We start from the raw sequence: 25,328 nt of genomic DNA on the forward strand, positions 1-25,328 counted from the left end.
TGGAGTGCAGTGGTGCAAACTCGGCTCACTGCAACCACTGCCTCCCGGGTTCAAGCAATTCTCCTGCCTCAGCCTCCCAAGTAGCTTGGATTACAGACATGTGCCACCACATCTGGCTAATTTTTGAATTTTTAGTAGAGACGGAGTTTCGCCATGTTGGCCAGGCTGGTCTTGAACTCCTAATGTTAGGTGATCCACCCACCTCAGCCTCCCAAAGTGCTGGGATTATAGGCGTGAGCCACCGCGCCCGGCCACTATCTTCATATTTCTATCACCGTGTATTAGACATGTTAATCAACAGTTCCTGCCATGGTTCACAGTCCTCCTGAAAAGGGAGTCTTAGATTCTGTTTAATACCACATAAGTACAATTCCTACAAGAGCCAAAGCTGATTAGACACTGAACCAAAGGCTGTCAACCTATGATTTGACAGGAATAGGGTTTTCCCTATAACAGAAGCTGTTGGTTCCCTGCCTGTGTCCCCTCCCATACTCCCTGATCCAGTTTATGCGACAGCGTCTTGCTGTAAGCACCTGCCACTGCCCACTTGAGAAAATGGACATGCTAGATGGACATGGACATTAATGCCCCTGAAATTAGCTTTCAGCCACTGACAGATGAGAGTTGGAGGAGACATATCCAACTTCTTTGCCTCTCCACTGGGATAACTCTGAGAAATATTCTACACTGTCTCCCACAGTCCCCCAATGGGACAAAAATCCAGTTGCCTACAGCAGTAGCTCAGTGATGAGCTTCCTTACCTTCCTTGTCTCAATTTCCCACTCCCTTAAAAGTGCTTGCAGAAACTATCTCCCAAATTAACTACCAGCTCTTAAACGCTTGCCTCCAACTTGGATTCTGTGGGAAACCAACTTAACACACTGCTCAGCTGTCACAATGGTTATTAGTAAAGCCAAATAGGCATCCTGTCTGGTATATATGTATTTTTAAAAAATCTTTTTTAGCTGGACAGAGAGAAACAGATATGTCCTCTCTATTTGAACCACATATTTGGTGAAACGCTAAAGAGAAGATACAAAAAATTCGTACCCAGAAGTATCACTCTTTGGACACAGAACAACCCTCTATCCTAACCTTGATAAGACTGTGCCCTATTACAGCTCCTTTTATTTCCATGAGATTCTTTCATTCTATAGCTTTATATGTACCCTAACAATAGTGAACACCAGCATTCCCAATCCCACTTACTTGAGTTTGAGAATTTCTCTTCCTTGATGCTAAACAATAACTTGGGAGGCACTATATTTTGCTTCCTGTATTGCAACTAAAGTAAAGCTTTGCACAAAGTAGACACTCAGTTAATATTTGTCTAATGAACAAATGGGAGTAGTATTTTAATGGTAGATGTGGATTTACCTGGGTTTAGAACTACTTGGCAAGTCTTAGCTATGAAAAGCTATGAAAAAGTCTTTTTCCCCTCCATGGAGCAAACACTTGAAGAAATTTTCATATCTTGTAATTAGAAGGACAAATTATTATTTTTTTTTGTACTCAGCATCCCTTTCTATCTTCTTATGTTTACTGTGTCCCTTCTTCTCACTTTCTTTCTCCACAAACATGCACACGTCCTATGGAAAACTACTTGTCCTTTGATTCCTAGGTTTCTGTCCCTGCCCCCAAGAAGGTATATAGTCCCCACAACTGGTCAATCATAATTCCTTATCTTCCTGGGGTTTGGCACGTGACCTACCCAGATAAAACTTCTGCCCTTGAGTTTTATAAAGGGGCTATGGAGAGGAAACCTCTTTTAATCTCCTGAGTTTGCCAAGCTGTGTTAATATAAGTGTGAATTTGTTAGCCCACCCCTCACATGTCATTCCTACCAAACCATAAAAAGAAAAGTCTGTCTTCAGTAGATGTGGTTGAAAGAATCACATAGGAAAATACAGCCTGGAGAGAGAGAGGATCTAGCAATGTTTTATGTCTCTAGACTTCTCTAAGCCACCATCACCTTGTATTTCTTTTTAATAAGAGCTAATAAATTCCCTTTTAATTTTCAGTTTTTTTGAATTTGGTTTTTATCACTTGCAACCAAACAAGGTACTATATGCAAAACTTGAAGAACTAACTCTAAAACTGACAGGAATACATTTTAAAATTGAAGCCCTTCCCCTGCAAACACCTCACCAGCACCTCAGTTCTTAAAGCATATTAGAACATCAATAGTACCTGTAAACCCAACATTTTGGGAAGCTGAGGCTGGAAGATCACCTGAGACCAGGAGTTTGAGACCAGCCTGGACAACATAGTGAGACCCTTGATCTACAAAAAACTTTTGAAATTAGCCTGGCGTGATGGAGTGTGCCTGTAGTCCTGGCTACTCAGGAGGCTGATGCAGGAGGATCACTTGAGCCCAGGAGTTCGAGGGTGCAGGGAGCCATAACTGAGCCACTGCATTCCAGCCTGGGTGAGAGAGTGAGATCAAGAAAGAAAGAGAAAGAGAGAAAACAAGGAAGGAAGGAAAGAAGGAAGGAAGGAAAAGAAAGAGAAAAAGAGCAAGAAAAGAACATGAACATCAATAGAAGCCATGAGTGTGTGTCTTTGTGTCTCCCATTGCATCGTGTGCTAGATGTCTAGCAGCCTGCAACAGGGTCCCTTGTACACTAGAGGATTCTGTTAATAGAGATTAGAGTGTATCCAGCTGAAGGGGATTTCAGAAAGAAAAGAGGTTATTTCTTTTCTCTTTATGCAATGCATAAAAAAATTATGGGGGAAATGTCAATACTTATTCCTGGAGGTTAGGTAGAGTGGTAAGCTATTTTTCCCTGAAAGGAGAAGATTTAGGGAAATTTAGCCAAGCATGAAAGGTGATTTGTTCCAAATCCTTTCATAAATGCACCTGAGTAAACCAAAACAATCTAAGTGTCTTCTGGCTGGTTCCAAAAGGAACTAAAATTTATCTGAAACTGAGACCATAACTCCCAAACCTGGTCTTCTTTTAGTACTTCTTATCAGTATAATGTCATGGCCATTTATCCAATTTATGTGTAAGACAGAAATTGAGGGGTTATCTTTAATAACTTCTTTGTCTTTATTGCCTTCAAATCCAGTGAACTGAGTTGCATCCATTTCATCTTCCACATGTCTCTTAAATCTCTCTGCTTATTCCCAATTCTTCTGTGACTTCCTCTGTCCAGGCTATCATCACACTGGATTACTATTCTAACCCACTTACTGTTCTTCCCTGCATGCAGTCTTGATCCACTCCAAGCCATTTCAGACCATTTTCTACTCCAAAGCCCATCTTGCGTTGTTGTTGTCATTAATGCATATTTGTTTATGTTATTTCTTCCTTTCTCAATCTCCTTAAAAATCTCCAAAGTATGTTGGATATCTGATCATGTCTGTCCAGAAAATTTCTACCCTCCTTATGCTAGTAACACCCTAAGTTTATTTGAGGAAACCACCTCTCCCCAAGGTGGTTTGAGTGGGATTACCCCCACCTCCAGCTCCGGAGTTATGGATGCCCTAATTGGCTCCCCTAGCCACAGAGATAATGTTGTGGGAGGGCACTTAACCCACAGCTAAACCACGGTAGGTTTAGGCAATTCCTAAATGCCTTTAGGTTTGCACAGTCCTAATGTGCCTTTAGGTTTGCACAGTCCTAATGTGCCTTTAGGTTTGCACAGTCCTAAATGCCTTTAGGTTTGCACAGTCCTAATGTGCCTTTAGGTTTGCACATTCCTAAATGCCTTTAGGTTTGCACATTCCTAAATGCCTTTAGGTTTGGCACAGTATTCCCCTAGCCAAAGAATGGCTTCAGAGTGGGCATGTGACTTAAGCAAATCCAATCAGAAAGATTGACTAGTTCTTGGGACCATGATAGGAGCCAGACTGAAGATTAAGGATAAGGGTAGAGTCATGGGATCCCAGAGAGCCAGAACTGGGGCAGGAAAAGATCATCACCCTATGAATAAAACTTGTTCTTAGAGTGGGATCTGAATTCTGGACTTCACCGTAATGTAAGCCAATGGTTCTTCTTCTTCCTTTCTTTATTTTATGAAGGCAGGCTGGATTGAATTTTCTATTACTGGCAACCAAAAGATTCTTAGCTAATATTCATCCAAGCTAATGTATTATTGCACATAAAATAAAGGCAAAGTTCTTAATATAGCCTGAAGCACATTTGCATTTGCTGCCTGAGCTCTAGCCACAGAGGCCTATGTTTAACTTTGGTTCATGCACTTCCCTCTTCCTGAAACCTTCCTGGCCTCCCACACACCCAATATTACACATTTTATCTCACTTGACTCTCAGCTCAAATTCCTTTCACGACCCCTTAAACAGACAAAATCCCCTTAATATTCACTCTGAAAGTAAAGGAAGGATTCAATTTTTGTACTTATAAAAATATTATTTGTGAGATTATTTCATAAATGTCTGTCTCTCTCACCTAACTCTAAGTTACATGTGAGAAACTCTCCATAAGTTTCAGTTAACAACACACTATCAAATAACAACTTGAATTATACTTGAAAGGAAGAAGGTCATAGCAAATATCACTGGTTCACTCACAAAATGAAAATAGGTTTTAATAAAATTCATTTTAAAGCCATCATAGGAGGAATTTTCCTGCTCATATCCAAGCAACTTATAAAAATGGGAAAATTTAAAAACAGATGTATCAGAAACACATATTATTTTATCTAGAAAATAAATTAAATAGTTGAATTAACATCTTTTTAGTGTAGAAGGTTAAAGAATAAATCTGTCTCTAATGTAATTCAACCAAAGGGGGCAGAATACAACCAATGCATTAATTTAGAAGTGGATGGAATGATTTGGGGGAAAAAAAAAACAGGATTTCTGGCAAGTTTCCCCTTCTGATTCAGAGCTGCAACAAAGAAGCTGTTAAAATGTTTGCAATTTCGTTTCAGTGTTGGATCAAATAATACACACGTGCAGCTATTGGAAAAAAGATTTTGAAGTGATTTTGTTATATTACAACTCACTCCGTCCATCATGGTCAAAATACCATTTTAGATGAATTTCAGTTTTAAGAGGTCATATTACTGCATCAGTTTTTTTTTTCCCTTGCTGTTCTATCTTCACTCCAGAAAAAAAAAACAGATATGTATGGGAAGGCTAAACTAACAATGTTGTTGCTCTAATGAAAGTCTCATAAATACAACAAAATTTATTATATTCTTAGTGGAACAATACTTAGTTGTTTTCAATAATAGTTGAAAAAAATATATATATTTCATGAGTCTAGACATGGAAAGAGCTGTGACAGCACAATTAAAGACACCTGGAAAAATGCAGCATCCCCCTCACCGTGGGGGGATACGTTCTAAGACCCCCAGTGGATGCCTGAAGACACAGATAGTACTAAATGTGCAAGTGTACTACGCATGAATTTCTTTTTCCTTCTTCACAATTTCACAGATAGAGGATTCATTCTTACTGTAGATCTTAGTAACCTCAATATGTAACTTTTGTCTTTGTTTTTTAAGTGGACAACTTATACTTTTTCAGTTAAAGAAAGCATTTTATGGATCCTCTTTGGCATATCCACCATCACCACCACTCCTGCACTTTAGGGCCATTAGTAAGTAAAATAAGGGTTACTGTGATACCACAACAGTTGATCTCATTACCAAAAAGCTACTAAATGACTAATGGGCAGGCAGCACATTCCGCGTGAATACACTGAACAAAGGGATGAGTCATGTCCCAGGCATCATGGAGCACAGCAGTGTGAGATTTCATCACAAAACTCAGGATGGAATGCTATAGAAAACGTAGGAATTATTTATTTCTGGTATTTTCTATTTAATATTTTCAGATCACAATTGATTGTGGGTAACTGAAACCACAGAAAGTGAAACCACAGATAAGTGGGAACTACTTTAAAATCAGAATGCTTATATCTCTTAATTAATTTTTTTCTCTAACCTGAAATGCCCTCCCTTCTCATTTGTGCCAAATTCAAGTTCTCCTTCATTTCAACAACACAAAGAGCTCTCACTTCATAACCTTATTTTTCCGTTTTTTCTATTCCTGTAGACTAGCACAAGTAGTACTCACCATGTGGTATCAGTGACTTCCAATTGTCAACTCAAGGACTATACTATCTGTACTCCAAATCACCTGGAAAACATTTAAAATACATCTTCCAAATTGCTCCCCACCCTGCCTCTCCCACTTCCAAGATTTGAGTCAGTAAATTAGAACATCTAAGGAATCTGAAATCTTTAAAAATATTTTCTGGCCTGGTGTGGTGGCACACACCTGTAATCCCAGCACTTTGAGAGGTGGAGTCAAGTGGATTGCTTGAGCTCAGGAGTTCGAGTCCAGCCTGGGCAACATAGCAAAACCCAGTCTCTGCAAAAAATACAAAAAGTAGCTGGGCGTGGCAGCCCACACCTGTAGTCCCAGCTACTCAGGAGGCTGAGGTAGGAGGATCACTTGAGCTCTGGAGTCAGAGATTGCAGTGAGCCAAGATTATGCCACTGAACTCCAGCCTGGGCAACAGAATAAGACCTTGTCTCAAAAAATAAGTAAATAATAAAACATTTTCTGTACACCCCTGTTGATAACAGCATTATTCTCAATCTCCAAAAGGTGGAAGCAACCCAATGACAGATAGACAAACAAAATGTGGTATATACATACAATGGAATACTTTTCAGCCTTAAAAAAGAAGGACATTTTGACGTATGCTACAACGTGAATGAATCTTAAAGAATTATGTTAAGTGGAATAAGCCAGTCACAAAAAGACAAATATCATATAATTCCAGTTATATGAGGTACATAGATTTGTCAAATCCATATAGACAGAAAGTAGAATGGTGACAGGGGCTAAGGGAGGAGGCCACAGGAGTTATTGTTTAAGGACATGGAGTTTCAGTTTTGGAAAATGAAAAAAGTTTTAAGGATGAAAAAAGTTTTGGAAGATGAAAAATGTTAGAGATGGATGGTAGTGACAGTTGCTCAACAATGTGAATGTACTTAATACCATTGAACTATACACTTAAAAACAGTTAAGATTGTGCATTTCATGTTATGTGTATTTTAGCACAACTGAAAAAAATAGCTAAAAGGGTAAATGTTATGTTATGTATATTTAACTATAACTGAAAAAAAAATTGTACATGGGAAATGCTGGTCTCAGTTTTTTGTGTTGGTTCTTCATTCTTAATTATCATAGTATTTTATTCATTCACTTCTTTATAAATAATGCACCATGCATAATTCTAGATGCTGGAGACATAGCCATAACTAAGGCAGACAAGGTCCTTGCTCTCAGAGAGCCATAATTCTCCCATCTATGACATCTTTTTTGTGAGGATGAGACGGTATACCACGGGATGGAAACCCCAATTTTACAGTGGCTTTAACACTCAAGATTTTACTCTCTTGTATAAAATATCAATTTGGCAAGGACTCAGGATCCTTCCAGCTTTGTTTTTTATCAACCCTAGGGTATGACTGTATAGACATAATCCAGTGTGACTGCTGAATAGAGCTGGTCTTTGCATCTGTATTCCTACCAGCAGGAAGGAGAAAATACAGCCAAGGGCATAATCCTTATTTTAGGTATACTCTCTGAAAGTGACATCCCATTGACAATAACTTAAACAAATGGCCATGCCTAGCTGCAAGGGAAGCTGGAAAATGCAATTTTATTCCTGGCAGACATGTGTTTAGCTAGAATTCAAGGGTTCTTTTACTGAAAAAGAGGAGAATGGACACTGGAAGAGAACTATCAGACTCCGCTACACAATTATTTTCCCAGCACATCGTGAATTCTTTGAAGGATAAGAGGTGTCTCAACACGTAGAATTAAAAGGAAGAGCCCCTAAGGGGAAGGCAAAAGGATAATTTGAAATGATATCCCTCTGAGGGCTTCACCCCTGGAACAGCCCACTTCCTATTGGGAACATTTCCTTTTGATATGTAGACCTATGAACTAAAGAAACAAAATTTCTCTCTTGCACATTCCCAACATGCAGTAATGGAAAAGGTATAAAATACTGCTATGAACATTGCTTTTTAAAAAGGAAGAAAATTGATACACACAGGATTCACTGGTCCACAGCAATTTTGAAATCTAGCTGGACATATGTTGCCAGTTCCTTGATTAAAGGATTAATTCTACTGCCTGGGAACAATTCACTTTGGCTCTTGGCTCTACCCTCTTGGCCGTCTTCATTTTCCATGGAAAATAGCCCATGTTTATGGCTGAGTAATTTTTGCAGCCTGTTTCTGCCCACAGAAATTTGGATTTCATTTTGTATTTTCTATATCTTTCAGTCCAAGTTGATAAAATTCTTTTAAAATCTTTGAGTTTTTAATGAATTATATTATAATCCATTCCATTAAACACAATTCTTACCCAAAGGTCTCCTTCAAGATAAGCCCTTCTCTACCTTCGCCTTCCTATTAGGCTCCCGAGGGACAACATCTTTAAGATTCTTATAAGCCCTTTTTTGATAAAGGTGATCTGTGGGATATGCCCTTAAGATCCTTAGAGGATCTTTTATCTGACTAAATTGTTCTCTGAGGAATCACTTGAGATTTTTCTGAGATCATATCAATGGATCGTATTGTTCTTACCTGGGTTTCATCTTTGCCTTGAAGCATTTTCCTTAACTGACAATCTTACAGAGCGTAGAAGTGACAGTTTTATTTTCAAATTCAGTTTTGTGTTCATCTTATTTCTTTCTTCTCATCTTTTACGGTAAACAAGAAGAAATAGCCAGAGGGCACCTTCAACATTCTTCCAGTGAATCTCCTTAGCTGGATAATTCAGTTCATTGGGTATAATTTCTGCTTTCTACTTTATTACAGGTCCTTGTGTTGCAAAACATTCTGCCACTAAATAACAAAGATCTTCCTCCAATTTCCAAGAACTTTTTCTTACTTTACTTCAAGCTCTCTCTACAAGCCTTCTTGAGGACCATCAGACTCTTCTACCAGTATCTTTATGGTCCTTCCAACTTCCACCTTCTTCCCCAAAGCCACTATCACATTTTTAGATTTTTATTACAACATCCCGCTTCCAGGTAAAAACCTGTTCCAGTTTCTATGGCTGCAAAATAAATTACCCCAAAACTTAGTGGCTTAAAACAGCCATTTATTAGGCTCATGGATTCTGTGGGTCAGGAACTTTGAGGTAGTGGCTTGTCTCTGTGTTAAAAGATTTCTGAGATGGAAGACAAAGGTTGGGGACGGGAATGATCTGAAGTCTCATCCCTCACATATATGGCGCTTGATACAAACCATTCACTGGGGACCTCCGTCCTTCTCCCTGTGATTTCTTTGCATGGGCTAGTTTTACCTTCCTCGTAACATGGTGGCTGGGTTCTAAGAGAGAGTACCCTGCAAAAGAGCCTGATGATAGCTAAATTGCTTTCTGTGACTTAAACTTGGAAGTCACAAAGTGTTATTTCTACTTTATTCTATCAGTAAAGACAGTCACAAGGCCCATTCAAGTTTAAAGACTCCTCTTCTTGAGGAAGGAGTGACAATATTCTAGTGCAGTATATGGGACCAGAACTAATGCTGTGGCCATTTTGGAAAATACAGGAGAAGCCTAGGAAGGTACTCCTTTCATTGAGCTCTTGGATAATAAGCTCATCTCAGGCTCTGCTTCTAGAGAACCCAACTGCATTAGTTTCAAGGGCTGCCATAATGAAGTACCAGAAGCTGAGTGGTAGAAACAAGAGAAATTTATTGTCTCACAGTTCTCACAGAGAAATTTATTGTCTCGCAGAGATCCAAGATCAAGGTGTTAACAGGGTTGGATCATTCTGAGGGATGTCTTCCATGCCTTGCCTTTCATTTCTGGTGGTTTGCTGACAATCTTGGAATTCCTTGGCTTGTAGGAGCATCACTTCACTGTTTGCCTTTATCTTCACATGGTGTTCTCACTGTGTGCATCTTGCTGTATCCAAATTTCCCCTTTTTGTAAGGATGCCAGTCATACGGGATTGGGGTCCTCTCTAATAACCTCATCTTAACTAATTACATCTGCGATGACTGTTTACAAATAAAATTACATTCTGATATAGTGGGGTTAGCACTTTAACATATGAATTTAGGGTAGACACAATTAAACCTATGACACTGACCTAATGATAGAGGCAGGAGGCGGAGAACTATCCTAGACAGATAGGAGAGGGTCCCCAGAGAATCTCCGATCCATCAAGGTCATTGTGCACAGGGGGCTTTGCCTAAACATGCACACGGTGAAAAATTCTGTCCCTTAGCACATGCGCAGTAAGGGAAATAAATCAATGTGGAGGGACTCAGGCTAAGGGCCCCGCAAGTACACTGGAAGGATGGGGTGGAGCCACCAGGAATTCACACCTTACACAAATAGGGAACTGATATGGTTTGGCTGTGTCCCCACCCAAGTCTCATCTTGGATTCCCACATGTTGTGGGAGGGACCCGGTGGGAGGTGATTGAATCATGGGGGCGGGTCTTTCCTGTGCTGTTCTTGTGATAGTGAATAAGTCTCACAAGATCTGATGATTTTAAAAGGGGGAATTTCCCTGCACAAGTGCTCTTCTTTTGTCTGCTGCCATGTGAGATGTGCCTTTCACCTTCTGCCATGATTGTGAGGCCTCCCCAGCCACATGGACCTATAAGTCCAATAAACCTCTTTCTTTTGTAAATTGCCAAGTCTTGGATATGTCTTTATGGGCAGTATGAAAATGGACTAATACAGGAACCCAGCCCCATCAGCAGATATATAGAAGCCCTTGTATTGAACTTTGAAGGGGGGCAACCGGCAACCTCCTTTCAGGACCCCTCTTTTTGCTGAGAGCTTTCCTTTTTGCTTAATAGATTATACTCCACTCACTCTTTGATGTCTGTGTGACTAATGTTTCCTGGTTGTGAGACAAGAACCTAGATCTAGCTAAGCCTTAAGGAGTGAAAAATCCTGCATCACTAAGACATAAGAGTATCTACTCTATGGCCAGGTGCAGTGGCTCACACCTGTAATCCCAACACTTTGGGGGGCCGAGGCAGGTGGATCACCTGAAGTCAGGAGTTCAAGACCAGCCTGGCCAACATGGTGAAACCCCCATCTCTACTAAAAATACAAAAATTTGCTGGGCATGGTGGCACGAGCTTGTAATCTCAGCTTCTCGGGAGTCTAAGACAGGAGAATCACTTGAACCCAGGAGGCAGAGGTTGCAGCGAGTCGAGATCATGCCACTGCACTCCAGCCTGGGTGACAGAGTGAGACTCAGTCTCAAAAAAAAAAAAAAAAAAAAAAAAAAACAAGAGTATCTACTTTATGCTATTTATTAAAAAGATTATCTGAAATAATACATAGAAAGTTCCTGGCACCTAGCACATGATTAATAAATGTTAGCCATCATTATTTATCTTTGGATCCAGACAGACTAGCACAGTGCTTAGCACAGAGCAAATATTGACCGTCTTTGGGTTTTACCTGCCTGGCATTCACTCCATCTTTTTCTGGTAAAAACACCTTGAAACAATCTTTTTGCTAGTCTTGGTGAGGCAATCATTCAAAATGTCCTGCCCTGCCCTCAAGAGGTGAGTATATGTGTGACCCAAGAATGCCATTCAGACTCTGTCTCCCAAAAATTAAATCTCGAGTAGAGTAACGTAGAGATAGAAAATGACAGAGATCATTTATCCCACTAACAGTGCCACGAAAAGAGGCTGACCTTTAGTTCCTGCTATCTGGATACTTAGAGCTGTTTTGACTCCTGGCCTTTTCACAGCCTGGTGCTTACTTAGCATTTCTTTTAATTATTTGTGCTAGTCCACATCCTTGAGCACATTTCTTGTTTAGCTTAAGATAGTCAGAGTGAGTTTCTTTCATTTGTGCAGAAACAGAAATAGACGGAAGTAGAAATTGATTCCTGGATATAGCAGTTACGACTGACACTTAGAATGACAATGTGAAGTTGGAAGAGTCATGGTGAGGCAGGAGACAGTGTGGACCTCTGCTTCTCTGGCTGGGAAAATGCCTATCTTCAAAAGCGTGTTGTATCTGGAAACTCAGGCAATGTGTCTGTCCAGCTGGAGATTTGGGAGAGTCAGTAGAAAAATGTCACCTCATTGAATTAGGTTGGATACTTTTTTTTAGCCCAAGATAAGTTACTGCAAGTAAGAGACAACTGGCTCATCAGAAAGCAGAGAGAGAGAGAACAGAAACTGCTAAGGGAAGCCCTTTCTAATTGTGGCCTGTGATCAAAGAGGAATAGTAGTCAGATAATCTTGAGCTGAATTCTCTCCCCTGAGATAAAGTTAGTGGAAGTAATGTCTTAAGATTCTGAAAACTTAAGAGGAGATAAAAAAAAAAAAAAAAAAGGCTCCCGGAAAAGCTCTACTAAGCACCTCCTTCTGGGCCTTCCTTGACTGATAAAGCTTCACTTAGGCCCCACTTTATAGCCCAACCACTGAAATACATGGGATGTTGGAGCTGAGATTGGTTTTATCTCTTTCGACTCAAGCTATTGCTTGTCATTGACCCCAGGAAATGTTAAAAAATGAAGGCTTTGTGGCTGAGAGCTGGAGGGAAGGGCAGAGCTCTAAGGCCTGTTGCTATGAGAGATGACATCCTACCATCGGATGTGCATGGAGAGCCTACTAGGTTTCTAAGAAAATTGTTATTTCTGGATAAATACTTACCAACCTAAGGTAATCTCCAGGCCCCTGAACTCTTCTCAATGGAAAATTGGGTTCTAAATTAGTTTAACCCTCACAAGTGATCCTCTCCACTGTCCTTTTCAGAGGTGACCACAGTGCATACTGGACATTGGCTCTTCTCCCAGAGGAGAAAACCAGAATCAACTACTTTTTCTGACCAATATATCCACTCTGTCACTGGAGCAGACAGCACTTTTTATTCCAGAGAAGCAGGATGTGACAAATTCTGTTGGCCAATGACCACTCTAAGCTGTTTCTTCCCCTTCCCTTTTCCATGTGAGTTTTTTTTTCTTTAATTAAGATAACCTGACCTATTTCTACCATTGTAGATCAGGTTAAATTAATCATTTAACCTCAGGTTGCCAATACACAGGGAGCTATTCTGGACCAATCTAGAATAATGCATGTTGCTGAGAGGTGGATGCAGTAACTGGCCTAGCACCTGGGGAAGGAGGGAGTTTTGAGAGGTATGTAAAAGAGTTGCACTATTGCAGGTGATAACAATTATGATGCTGCTGTATGTATGAGAAGGAGAGTGTGTGTATGGATATCAAACAGCTTGGGAGATTATAGTGGACAATAATTGTTTTCACCTGCCAGTATCCCAAGTTTCCTTTATGAAAACTTTCTTCCCCGATGCTTGAGCCAAACAGTTCTAGAAGGGCTGAACCTATACCTCTACAGCTTGGTTGGCATGTAACCCAAAATTGGTGGGTAAGTTTATTCCGTCTTCTCGGCTCAGTGAATGATTTAGGAAAGCTTACGTGATCCAAGTCAGATCAATAGAGTCAGCCACAGAGTTCTGAAGGAATGATTGGGAAAGACACATTCTTTCCAAGGGATTGCTTGGCTGGTAGAACGTAAGTTTACAGCTCTCAGGGCCTAACCTGCCACCAGGGACAGAATGCCTGAAAATGAAGCTCAGGGAAGGGAAAGCAAAGTGAGAACAAGAGTAAGAAAGAGAATGAGAGCCAATAAATATCCTTTTTGCTTAGCCATTTGGAGTAGGTGTGGTCTATTTTGTCTGGAGCTCAGCACCTGCGAACACTCTCCTTTTGGTTAGGAAGTTTCTTTCCTCCCCAAATTAGACATCAGAAATTATGCTTTCTTCACCCCCCTTGTAGCTAGCTGGGCACAAGCATCTGACTCAGGCCTCATCAGACATCCTTGTGAAATTTCTTTGAGATGAGAGCAATGTGAGAAAGAAATGCCACATGGAATCCATTTCTGCCAGTGAGAGTGACACCACTGCCACTTGGCCTTCAGAGGTGGCATTGTTGAGTTCCTGTAACGGGGCTGGCAGTAGTGCTTGTGTCAGTGAAGTTCCTGCTGGCAGTGTAAAATGTCGCATTGGATGCTAGGAGGTGAAGGCAGCAGCAGTGTCTTCAGGCCAGTCCTGACCATTGTTTGTGGTGGTATCCTGGGAGTTCATCCTTGAGCCTGGCTCTCTAGCCCTCCTGGCAATTCTGTGACCTACCAAATATCCTTTAATAGTTTTCTTTTTGGGTTAATCAACCAGTTAGTTTTTGTCACTTTCAACTAAAACTTTTGGTACTAATGTAAAAATCAGTAAAAATTTGATAGATGTATAAATCGATGAATGAATGGCAATTCTGTGAGGTAGATATTATACTTCCATTGTACAGAGGAAAAATTGGCTCAGTAATATTGGACCTTGCATCCTGTCCAAGGTCACACAGCTAATAAATCCTAGAGTAAAGATTTGAATTTTGCTCTTTTTTGAATCTCCAAAGTTCATGTTTTTGAAATAATTTTGTGGCAGATAGAGTAGAGGGGCTTGCACAGATTTCATTCTACCCTTCTTGTAGAGTGCCTTCTTATACTGCACAGGCTAGAAAACTAAAAGTGACATTTCCCAGACTTTCACACAGCTAGGAATATGATTAGGATCCACCAATAAGATGTACTTGTGTGAAAATTTAAGTTAGCACTGAGTTAGGTAGGAAGGAAGTCAGTGCCCAGGCCTTCATTTTGATGGTACGAATCAGTTACAGTATGGTTTGGGGCCAAAAGTTGAGGCCACAACTTTCTGATTCCCAAATTGTGGCAAGGTAGCGTGATCTAGGATCTGGCGAGTGGTATAGTGGTTTCCTGATCCCCAGCTTCCAGATTGTTGCAGAGATAGTTCTCTAGACAGGTCAGCTCTGTAGTGTTGTCCTGGAACCCAGCCCATAGCCCCCTCCTGCAGCCCATGTAATTGCGGGCATGGGATTCCCTGTAGCCAATCCTTTCTTGCTAAAACTACTAGAATGGTTTCTATTATCTGCTTCTGAATCTTGTTTAATACAAGCATGGATAGAGGTCAAGTACTACATAACCAAGCAGCAGTACACAGAGATTCTTATCTTTTCTAAGCTGCAATTAAAGAGAAAAAAAAAGGATGCATTCAAGGTAAATTTATGTATTTCAGTAATAAGCACCATGGGCTTTGTGGTCTTGCCACACCCGTAATCCCCAGAAACTGGGTGTATCAGTCAGTGTACTAGCAGGAAACAGAAGGCTCATTCACAATGGAAACTCTGGGGAGACTTTTAACAAAGACTAGTTTTGGCCGGGTGCGGTGACTCATGCCTGTAATCCTGGCGCTTTGGGAGGCCGAGGCGGGCAGATCACTTGAGGTCAGGAGTTTGAGACCAGCCTGGCCAACAAGGCGAAACCCTGTCTCTACTAAAAAATACAGAAAAAAAAAAAAAAAAAAAGAGAAAATTACCCAGGCATTGTGGTGGGCACCTGTAATCCCAGCTACTCGAGAGGCTGAGGCAAGAGAATCACTTGAACCCCAGAGGCGGAAGTTGCGGTGAGCCAGGATTGTGCCACTGCACTCCAGCCTGGGTGACAGAGTGAGACCCTCTTTAAAATATAAATAAATAAATAAAGACTCGTTTTTACTTATTGTTATTTTTTATTTCTATTTATTTAATTTTTTAGAGACGGGGTCTCGCTATGTGCCTAGGCTGATCTCGGATTCTTCTCACCTTGGCCTCCCAAAGTGGTGGGACTACAGGCGTGAGTCACCATGCCCAGCCTAAATGAGTTTTTAAAAATATCGACTGGGCATAGAGAACCACAGGGGTCGTACAGTGCCCCTAGACCTGAAGCAACAAGTGGAGGAATCTATTACGGAAACTTGAAGACAGCTAGTAGAGAGGGTGCTTTACCGGAGCTGTGACCTTTGGTTGCGGAATGCAGTCATGGCAACCTCACAGGCAAGGTGCAGGGAGGGAGCAACCTCACACTCAACTGTTTTTTCCATCTCCTGCACATTTGCTGAGCTCACCTAGAAGCCAGGACACAAGCCTGTGCTGTTGTTCTTATAGGACAGTCTGCCAGGGTGGAGAAAGATGGAACATGGATCTGAAGGGCAAATGGGAGATATCCAGCACACCATGTGAAAAAATCAACAACCTCAGTGCAGTAAGAGATCATGAAGAACGCAGGCTGAAGTATTTTGTGCTGCTGAATTTATAATGCTCACAGATTGAGTTTATTCATTCTTTTTTTTTTAGACAGAGTCTCACTCTTTGCCCAGGCTGGAGTGCAGTGGTGTGATCTCGGCTCACTGCAACCTCTGCCTCCCGGCTTCAAGCGATTCTCCTGCCTCAGCCTCCTAAGTAGGTGGGATTACAGGCGCGCACCAACCCCAGTTAATTGTTGTATTTTTAGTAGAGATGGGGTTTCTGCACATTGGCCAGGCTGGTCTCCAATTCCTGACCTCAAGTGATCCACCCACCTTGGCCTCCCAAAGTGCTGGGATTACAGGCATGAGCCACTGCACCTGGCCTGAGTTTATTCATTCTTTTTAAAGATAGTCAACACAATCTGCTCATGTGATTTGAGGTCGTTTCGCTTAGTTTAGCACACAGTGCCATGGAGTATGAGAAGTGGAAAGCACTCTAGAGATCTCGCTGAACACCCTCATTCCATAGGTGAGGAAGTCAAGACTTAGGAACATGATACGAATTCCTCCAAAGTCACATATCCAAAAAGTTGCATAACCAGCATGCACACCCAAATCTACTGACGCCCAGTCCAGAGCTTCTTCCACTATTGGCAGCTAAAATCCATGCTGGACACGCAAGTTGTGCTCATTACAAAGTGCCAGACTGTGATGCAGTTGCAGTCTGAGCCTGCAGCATCCCTCTGCCTTAGTCTTATTATTCTCTTCATTTTAAACATTTACCTGAGAAGCTGAATTCCAAAGACACTTTTCCTAAAAATAACTCAAAGACATGCAGGAGGAAATTAGCATAATGTATTTTTTTCAGCTATAATTTACAGTGTGTAATCTAAAAATGTGCGACAAAGCAATGCTAGTAGTGCACAGAAAACTCCCCTGGGATATTTGGTTCCATTTAAAAACACCTCAGTATGGGGGGATGTGGGAGCAGCAGCGTGTGACACACTTCCATCAGGGCAAAATGTTATTCCAGTGATTCACAGCGAGGGGCCTGACAAACACTTTGAGTCGATATAAAGGTTCTTGCCATCAGGATAAAATGAGAATTGCAGTGGGTGGTCCCATTCTAGCCTCATGTCTCCTTCTACTTCTGTCCTGGCTTAGGTGGTTGCCCTGGAAACAGTGGGGTAGCAAACAAAACCATTTGGAACAACTTTTAGAAAGCCTTATGTACAGAGGCCTAATGTTTATTTGTTGCTGCCTTTTCCAAAGGCTTTCTTCCCCTGAGAGGGTGTGCTTCTTGGACTACCTTGAAAGCTAGTTCATGTTAAAGTCTTTGGCAAGGTCCAGTTGGAGGGCTGGCCAGAGTTTGGCAGAGAACAGGAGAAAGGGGCTTTGCTTATCATTATTCAGCTTTGGATCCCCACACAGATGGCCCTGATCTCCTCCTCCCCCACCTAAGAATTTTTCTAAAATGACACCCAAGTTTTTCTTGGCAGAAGTTATAATTCCTGGCAAACAGTTCACTGCAGCTCTAATTATGATGACAGCTTTAATGGAGAAGACAATCATATTAAATGGTTCTTATTCAGTTCCATGTGATGAATTAGTGATTACCATAAAATGTGTTAAGCAGCTAAAAGTAAAGGGAAGGGATAATGTACTGAGCTACAAGTTGAGGTTTGAGGGATTCCAAAACTGGGTAGGAGATATGAAATGAATTTCATCGGATACCAGGGGTGATCAGGTATCAAGGGAGGGTATTCTCAATAAACTGACTTGGCAGGACTCTTCCTAAAACTACACTAGGCAGGCCGAAGACAGGATGGGGACCAGGGGAGAGGCCTAGTCGAGAAGACGGTTCAGGGGAACCTGACTAAAGTTTGGAAAAGAAGTCTTTGTCATATCCACCACTTGTAAAACATACTTTTAAATACTGTGACTCAGATATGGAAAGGTAAGAACGAAAAGGAGGGAACGAGGAAAGGAAGAAAGGAAGGGGGGGGAAGAAAGGAAAGTTTGTAAAATTGCCTTCCGAATTCAGGCTCTTCTGTACGTTGCTACAAAGTTGTCTAGTGAAGGGAACACATTTAGTCTTTGAAACAGCCAAAGGACATTAAGGGCCAGTCTTAAAAATAAGGAGGAGATCAAACTGAGTAACACTGTATGACTATAAAGCAATGGGCTGGTAGTTCTTGTGTGGTTTATGAATAGGGTGACCAAACTCAATCCTTTTTGCCTGGAACTTTCCCAGTTTTAGGACTGGACATCTCCCTCAGTTCCAGGTAAATCAAGAAGATTTGCCTAAGACTGTCCCAATTCTATAGACCCACATTCTGGAAAACAGAAATAATCAGTCACCCTATTCATCAAAAGAGTTCTGAAGGTAGTTCCTAACAAGAAGTTCCAAAATCATTTAGAGACAAACTAGGCTTCCAATATAAGGGTTGTTCAGAAAACAAAAACAAAATAGCCTCATTCATTTAGTCACATATTATGTGAGAAAATAAATATTCACCCTGACTCCTATTTAATTAGAAGTACCTTTACTTAGATACTTTGATTCAAATACAGGGCCCAAACACCTCTCCACAAATGTTTGGTTGAAGAAAGCTTATTTACCTAATTAGAATATTTATGTGCCATCATGCATGTTTTATTTTTATATTAATATATCTTTGTGTTTTATTACAAAAATCTTGCTTTAAAAAAGACATTCAAATTTTTCATTCATCTGTAAGCTACAATACATGTAGTTACTATGTGTAGTAATCAAAGTGTGTGTGTGTATGTGTGTGTGTGTGGTCTTCCATGGGGAAGCAACCTCCTTTATCCTCATCTTCTCTAAACCCTAATTCATTTGTACTTTCACTCATTTTCCCAAGGAATATGTTATTCCTTTAGAAGTCATTTTTAATGGCTAGAGAAAGATAAAGAAGGCTAAATAGGAAAGCCTTGCTCAGAAAGCCCTGTTGCTCCTGCTGCTGCTTTGAATAACACCTTATGGTTACACTATGTTATCCTTCTAAAATCTACTTTACACGGTTTCTCATATGTGTGAAGACCTTCATCCCTGAGAAGTGAGGGCCTAGGCAGGCTGGGAAGAGATATGGTAGCTGGGAGCCTGGGACATGTCTGAGGCTCATTGGAGCTGAAGAGGTAGAGATTCAGGGGAAACATTCTAGGGAGAAGCTGAATTTAAAACCACTTGGGCAGTACCGAAGAACCATCTTTTCTAAAAGGTTGGGTAGAGACAGAGTATCCATCCAAATATGAGGACAAACTGGGAAAATCCACTGTGAGCAAGCAAGTTTAAAACATAGCACAGAGGGAGAAGGTAAAACAAAATATTTAAGGTAGTTTTCTTAATTTTTTATAGGATGCCAGCACCCTTAGCCTGATGTGGGAGGAGGCTCTAACCAGGTCTGGCTCTTCTTCCACATCCCACTCCATTGGGTGCTGTTTTTCACTGGGTAACTACAAAGTCTTAACATGTTTAGGTGGGTTCTTAGTTGAGGTGGGAGCATTTCATGTGTTTGCTTCTCTAGCGGACATCCTTTCTCAAGGACAGGTACCAGATCTGGCAGCGGCACTTCTGAGAATGTAGAACCTTTTGCATCATGCGTGGGCTTTTCTAACTCAGTTGTCAGGGTAAATTACTGGGCTCGGTCTGGGGCAGAGTCTCAGTGAACTGAGCTAGCATGAGCTGGCTGAAACAGACCTCATCTCTACTTTTACTAAGAAAATAGAAACAACCACAAGACAACTGTAACATTTCCCATCAGCATTCTCATTAAGTTTTGCCTTTCCTTCCTTGATGATGGAAAAACTGTCCTAGACTCTTAGTCCTCCTAGACCTTGTGACTAAAGCCCTGGATTCCCCATCACCTATTCAAACGCTTTGCTCTTTTCATCACTCACCGTCTCCACCATCTCTACATCTCCACTCTCTATTTGATCATTCCCATAGCATATACACATGCTATAATATCTCCTGTCTTTAAAAAAACCTGTCTTCCCTAGAATTACACCCTCCTCCAACTACTCCTTCCTGCTTCTCAGGCCTCCTTACGTCGTCATTTCTAAAGCAAGTTGTCAATACTCAGTGTCTCTCCAGTTCCTCATTTCATGGTCTCTTTTCAGTCTTCTTCAATCATGTTTGCTTCCCTATGATTGCACTGAAGCCATTCTTCCCAGGATCACCAGTGAGCTCCACATGTCTTAAATCCTCTGAACAATTTCCCAGCCCTTCTCTTACTTGACCTCTCAGCGGATTTGACTTGACTTGGTGAACCACTTGGATCCTGAGTCAACGCACTGTCTCGGTTTTCCTCCTGTGTCCCTGATTGGCTTCTTCTGAGTCTGCTGGCTCCTTCCTCTTATTCCTCATTTTTTAATTTCTTTAAACATCTTCTGTTCTTTAAATACACTCATTCACTTTATAGGAGATCTTATCCAGTCCCATGGCTTTAATTTCTATCTCTCTGTCAATAACTCCCAGATCTATATTCTCTAGCCCTGACATTTCCCCTGAGCTCCAGACTTAACATATTCTGCCACCTACTTGAGATTTCCATTAGATGTCTAATAAGCATTTCAGATGGAACATTTTCAAAATAGAACTTGGTCTCATCTCCCAAACCTGTTTTTCTTACATTTTTATACACTGCAGTTCCTGGCTTTACCATTCATCCAGCAGCTCAGGATGTAGGCTTGAGGCTCATTCTTGACCACTCTATTCCTCTTACACTCACATATCATAAAACCCCAATTGTGTGGGCCCCTGCCAGACCTGACTACCTCTATTAGTGATGGCTAGGACTGGCTATCTTCAAAATTCCCAGCAGATGATTTCCAGGATTGGTGCTGTAGTCTTCCCTTGTGTGTCTATGGCTCCCAGGATTGGGTATGAAATGGTGAACCCAAAGTGCTTGAGGAAGGTGACTCTGGTGCAAACTGAGTTTCCGCATCTAATTCAGCCACTCCAGCTCTATGAAAAGTGATTCTTAATCCCAAGGAAGAGGAGCAATTATACTCTCTCAAAAGCCAGTTTCCTAGAGAAGGAAACCCAGGGGTGGAGACTTCAGGGCTGGGTCTTCCAAGCACTAGATATTGCTCATCTCAGTGGATGGAGACATTCATGTGGACTGGGCTAGGTCAGGTAGGTCAGGGGAAGGCAGGAGTAACTTAAGTAAGACTTGTTAGGAGACTGCATCTGCATCTGAGAACCAAGAAAAGCCTCCATCCCTTTTGAGCATGTCAATTATTACAACAGACTATGAAAAGAAATGTGTAAAGAATTGTCTAATGAATTCCAGGAATTGATAAATATATTTGATAAATCATGTGGGCTCTTCCTCTGGGACTACAAACACTTGAAGCATAATGCAGGTGTCTTGACCGGACGGAATACAGCCCAGTAATTCTTCCATTCGCTTGGACGTGTACTTTTCAGGGTTGGCCTGCAGGTGGTGGTGTAGCCCACAGAGGACTACAGAGGACTGTACGGACAAAGGACTCACAGGATGTTAGATTCAGATTCATATATTAGGATTTTGTCCAAGTAGCTCATGCCTCCTTGATCCTGCATGAGAAGATGACTAGGGCCTGCACAGCCAAAGTGACACCATAATCTGCCAGATCCTCCCCTCTCCCATTGATGTCAAAGCTCTTGGACCAGTAAGCTGCGTTATCTACAACCACCTCCCTGTCCAGGCAGAGGATAAGAGAAAAACTCCCTCCCAGATACACTCAAAATGTACTTCCCACGTGAGGTTGCTAGTGCCTTTAAAGAGAGGGCATCTGTGGGTTAAGTGGCCAATTCATCATGGTGCTGGTGTTGTTGCTCCCAGACTCAGTACATGAAGTTAGCATCCTCCCTTTCCCCACACATTCCCCACCCCTGACAAAGCCTTGTGAATGGAATTGCTGTCCATCACTGGCTTGGCAGGAAGCCACACGTATTTGTAGTGGGATCACAAATTCATTCACTCTGTACTCAGATGTGCGAGGAAAATGTAGCTTCTATATTTCTCCATAACTCATCTACTCATCTACAGGGAATTGGGAGAAAGGACCCTAAATTTATCCCCTTCAGTTAAACTTAGTTCAGCTCAATAATTCAGATGCCTTCTTTATGTAAATTATCTTTAGTTTCTTTAGATAAAATACAGTCTTCACATCTTCTCTCCATCTCTTTGTTGTCCTCCAAGTTAGTGACTCTGTCTCTGTTTAGTGGGGTCTGTAAGAATTTCGATGACCCACGCAGCAGAGATATTATCTGAATCCTCACTGACCAAAGGTGAAGTGGCTAGATTTTCTGTTTACTGGACTGGTGACCACTGAAGGTTGATTTTTCTGGTTTGGCTTTTTGAGGTAAAGTAATTTCCTCTGGAATTTGTGTTTCTGGTCATCTCAAAGTTTCTACTTGGGTACCTCTTTGTTTTGACCAGAGCCGTCTGATGTACCTCTGTGCTCTCAAAACCTCTGTGTCTCATCAGAACACATGGGACTTGCTAGATCACCTGTACAACATCCCGGCCATGTAGGCCCAGGAGTGATGGCTCAAGCTCATCTATCAACCCGCCCACTATCCCACCTCCTCACCATCACTCCTTGCCAAGACTCTGGCCTCTGGCCTTCTCACTTCTTCTTTGTCTTCCTCATTTCTTCCATAATCCCTTGGAACTGGAAGGGGCAGTCTTTGGGCAACTCATTCACCCATGTACTATCTCCTTTCCAGGGTAGAGCAACGCATATCATGACCTAGCTTTAATAGGTGGTAAGGTTATCTTCTTTTTTCTTAAGAAGAAAACACTATGAGTTGAGGGCCCCATCTTAGTTCATGGTATGCCTTAAATATGAATTTAAAAATCCTTTCTGGACAAAGCCTAAGTCTTGCTATAGATCAGTATGAACAATAATCAAAGCACAAAGGTCAGAAATTACTTTGTTGTTTTAGAGTTATGCTGTGCAATATGGTAACAGCTCCATGTGTCTATGTAACTTCAATTTTTAAATAATTAAGGTTTTTAAATTCAGGTCCTCAGTCATGCTAGCTAAAATTCAAGTTTTCATAAGCCACATGGGGATAGTGGCCGCTATATTGGACATCAAATATATAAAACATTAGCAGCATCACAGAAAGTTACATCGGACAGCTATTCTAGAGGCTGTCTACCCTTTTCCTTTTCTAAGGCACTAAAACACTTTTTCTTTTTGGCGACGGAGTCTCACTCTGTTGTTCTGGATGGAGTACTGCAGTGCAATCTCAGCTCTCTGCAACATCCACCTCCCAGGTTCAAGCAATTCTTGTTCAAGCAATTCTCCTGCCTCAGCCTCCCAAGTAGCTGGGATTACAGGCGCCCGCCACCAAGCCTGGTTAATTTTTGTATTTTTAGTAAAGACGTGGTTTCACCATGCTTGCCAGGCTGGTCTTGAACGCCTGACCTCAAGGCCCACGTTGACCTCCCAAAGTACCAGAATTATAGGCTTGAGCCACTGCTCCTGGCCTAAAATTCTTTTTAGATGTGTGGGAGCTTCCCAGAAGAAAAAACAATTACTTAAAATGGCCGTTGCTCTGCACTCCCAAGACGCAGGTTAGTCGATAAACCCCACCCAGTGGTATTCTCTGTTTCTCCTAAGGAGAGGCTACATAATTTATGGAGCCCAGTAAAAAGCAAAACTTTATTCACAAATTATTTTAAGTTTCAAGCTATCAACACTAGAGAATGAATGCAAGTACAAGGTCTGAGGGCGGGTCCCAATGTGACCGCATAGGGCTCGCACCTAGGAAGCTGGCCTTCTTTGAAGAGAATTGCACCCAACAGAGATGTCAAGGCAGCACTGTGGGCTCACTGGGGAATTTACTCATGAGCAGCAATGCCAGAGCCTACAGCTGCACTAGTGCTGACCAGGCTCAGATGTTAACTCTGACAGCTGCCCAGGGAATGCCTGTGGCTAGAGGGAGCCACCCAGCCAAAAAGAAGTGACAGGAAATAAGGGCCCCAACATGTTGTATTGGAAAGCCCATTGCTGGAAGCTCTGGACATGTCAGCTGCTTCCAGCTGGGCATTTTTCCATCATAGCCAGGGGTGTGTCCAGCCAGGAAGGCTGAGACCTGTCAAGTCCATCATTTTAGAAACTGCTGAAGGATGGGGAAAAGGCAACACACCCAGGAACTACAGCACAGAGAACTATGCCCAGCTTTCTTACCCGGACTCTGGCTGTGAGCAGAGCATGGTGTCCAGGAGCCTGTGTGCAGAGGAGGTCTTACCTCCCCAACCTGAGAGACAAAGGGATTTGAGGGGAGGCCAGAACAACAGCCACTCAGAACTTCAAAATGAATCATCAGTACAGAGGAGCAAGACAGAGAAAAAGAATCTAGGCCAGGTGTGGTGGCTCACGCCTGCAATCCCAGCACTTTGGAAGGCTGAGGCGGGTGAATCGCTTGGGGTCAGGACTTCGAGACCAGCCTTGCCAAATGGTGAAACCCTGTCTCCATTAAAAATACAAAAATTAGCCGGGTGTGGCGGCAGGTGCCTATAATCCCAGCTACCTGGGAGGCTGAGGCAGGAGAATTGCTTGAACCCGGGAGACAGAGGCTGCAGTGAGCTGAGATCACACACTGCACTCTAGCCTGGGTGACAAGAGCAAAACTCCATCTTAAAAAAAAAAAAACAAAGAAAGAAAGAATCTACTTGTAAGACAAGTAGATGGAAACAGAGGAAACCAGACAAAAACAAAAAGATGTGAGGTGGAAGGTGAGACTTGGGACTTGTAAACAGTCTGTAAGATAAGTAAACTAACTCCCACAGCTTTTTAGAGTATGGCAGATTGGTACCTACACATAGAAATATTGCCAAATGCAGTAAAAAATAACTTTTAAATAAACAGCTGAATGCAAAAGGAAGAAAAAGGTTTCAGAATAAAGAGAGAGGACAAAGCCGCGGTGGGTTCAGTCTGACCCCAGCTCAGCTGACAGGCTCAGTGGTTCTTGTGCAGAATTTCCCTGGATGCACTTGTCGCTCATATTGACCCCTGGCTTTTGGCCTGGGGGACCCAGGCCCCAGGCCACCTTCTCTGTTTATGTTCAGAAGCTGCGAAAGAGAACTGCCTGAATTCCCTGAGACACAGGCTCTGGAGACCCAGGAGACGTCCTTGGAGGAAAACCCTTGAAGAGCGACTCCTGCCATGAAGAGGGAAGTAGAAAAGTCCAAATTCTCAGTCTGAAAAAGTAGTATG

The 25,328-nt window shown here is 41.8% G+C and overlaps 2 protein-coding genes across 2 annotated transcripts in view; both read right to left on the reverse strand.

Annotated features, from left to right (window-relative positions):
• ZNF280D (zinc finger protein 280D) overlaps positions 1-6,068 on the reverse strand; it is a 177,042-nt gene extending 170,974 nt beyond the window's left edge. Inside the window, exon 1 of the mRNA XM_058427947.1 lies at positions 6,052-6,068. The gene's annotated coding sequence lies outside the window, so the exon portion shown is untranslated. The remainder of the gene's footprint in view (positions 1-6,051) is intronic.
• Positions 1-25,328, reverse strand: part of MNS1 (meiosis specific nuclear structural 1) — a 433,362-nt gene that overhangs the window by 351,268 nt on the left and 56,766 nt on the right. The gene's annotated exons all lie outside the window — the stretch shown is intronic.

The sequence above is a fragment of the Hylobates moloch genome, unplaced genomic scaffold, assembly GCF_009828535.3.
Source record: "Hylobates moloch isolate HMO894 unplaced genomic scaffold, HMol_V3 SCAFFOLD_14, whole genome shotgun sequence".
Classification (NCBI taxonomy): Eukaryota; Metazoa; Chordata; class Mammalia; order Primates; family Hylobatidae; genus Hylobates; species Hylobates moloch.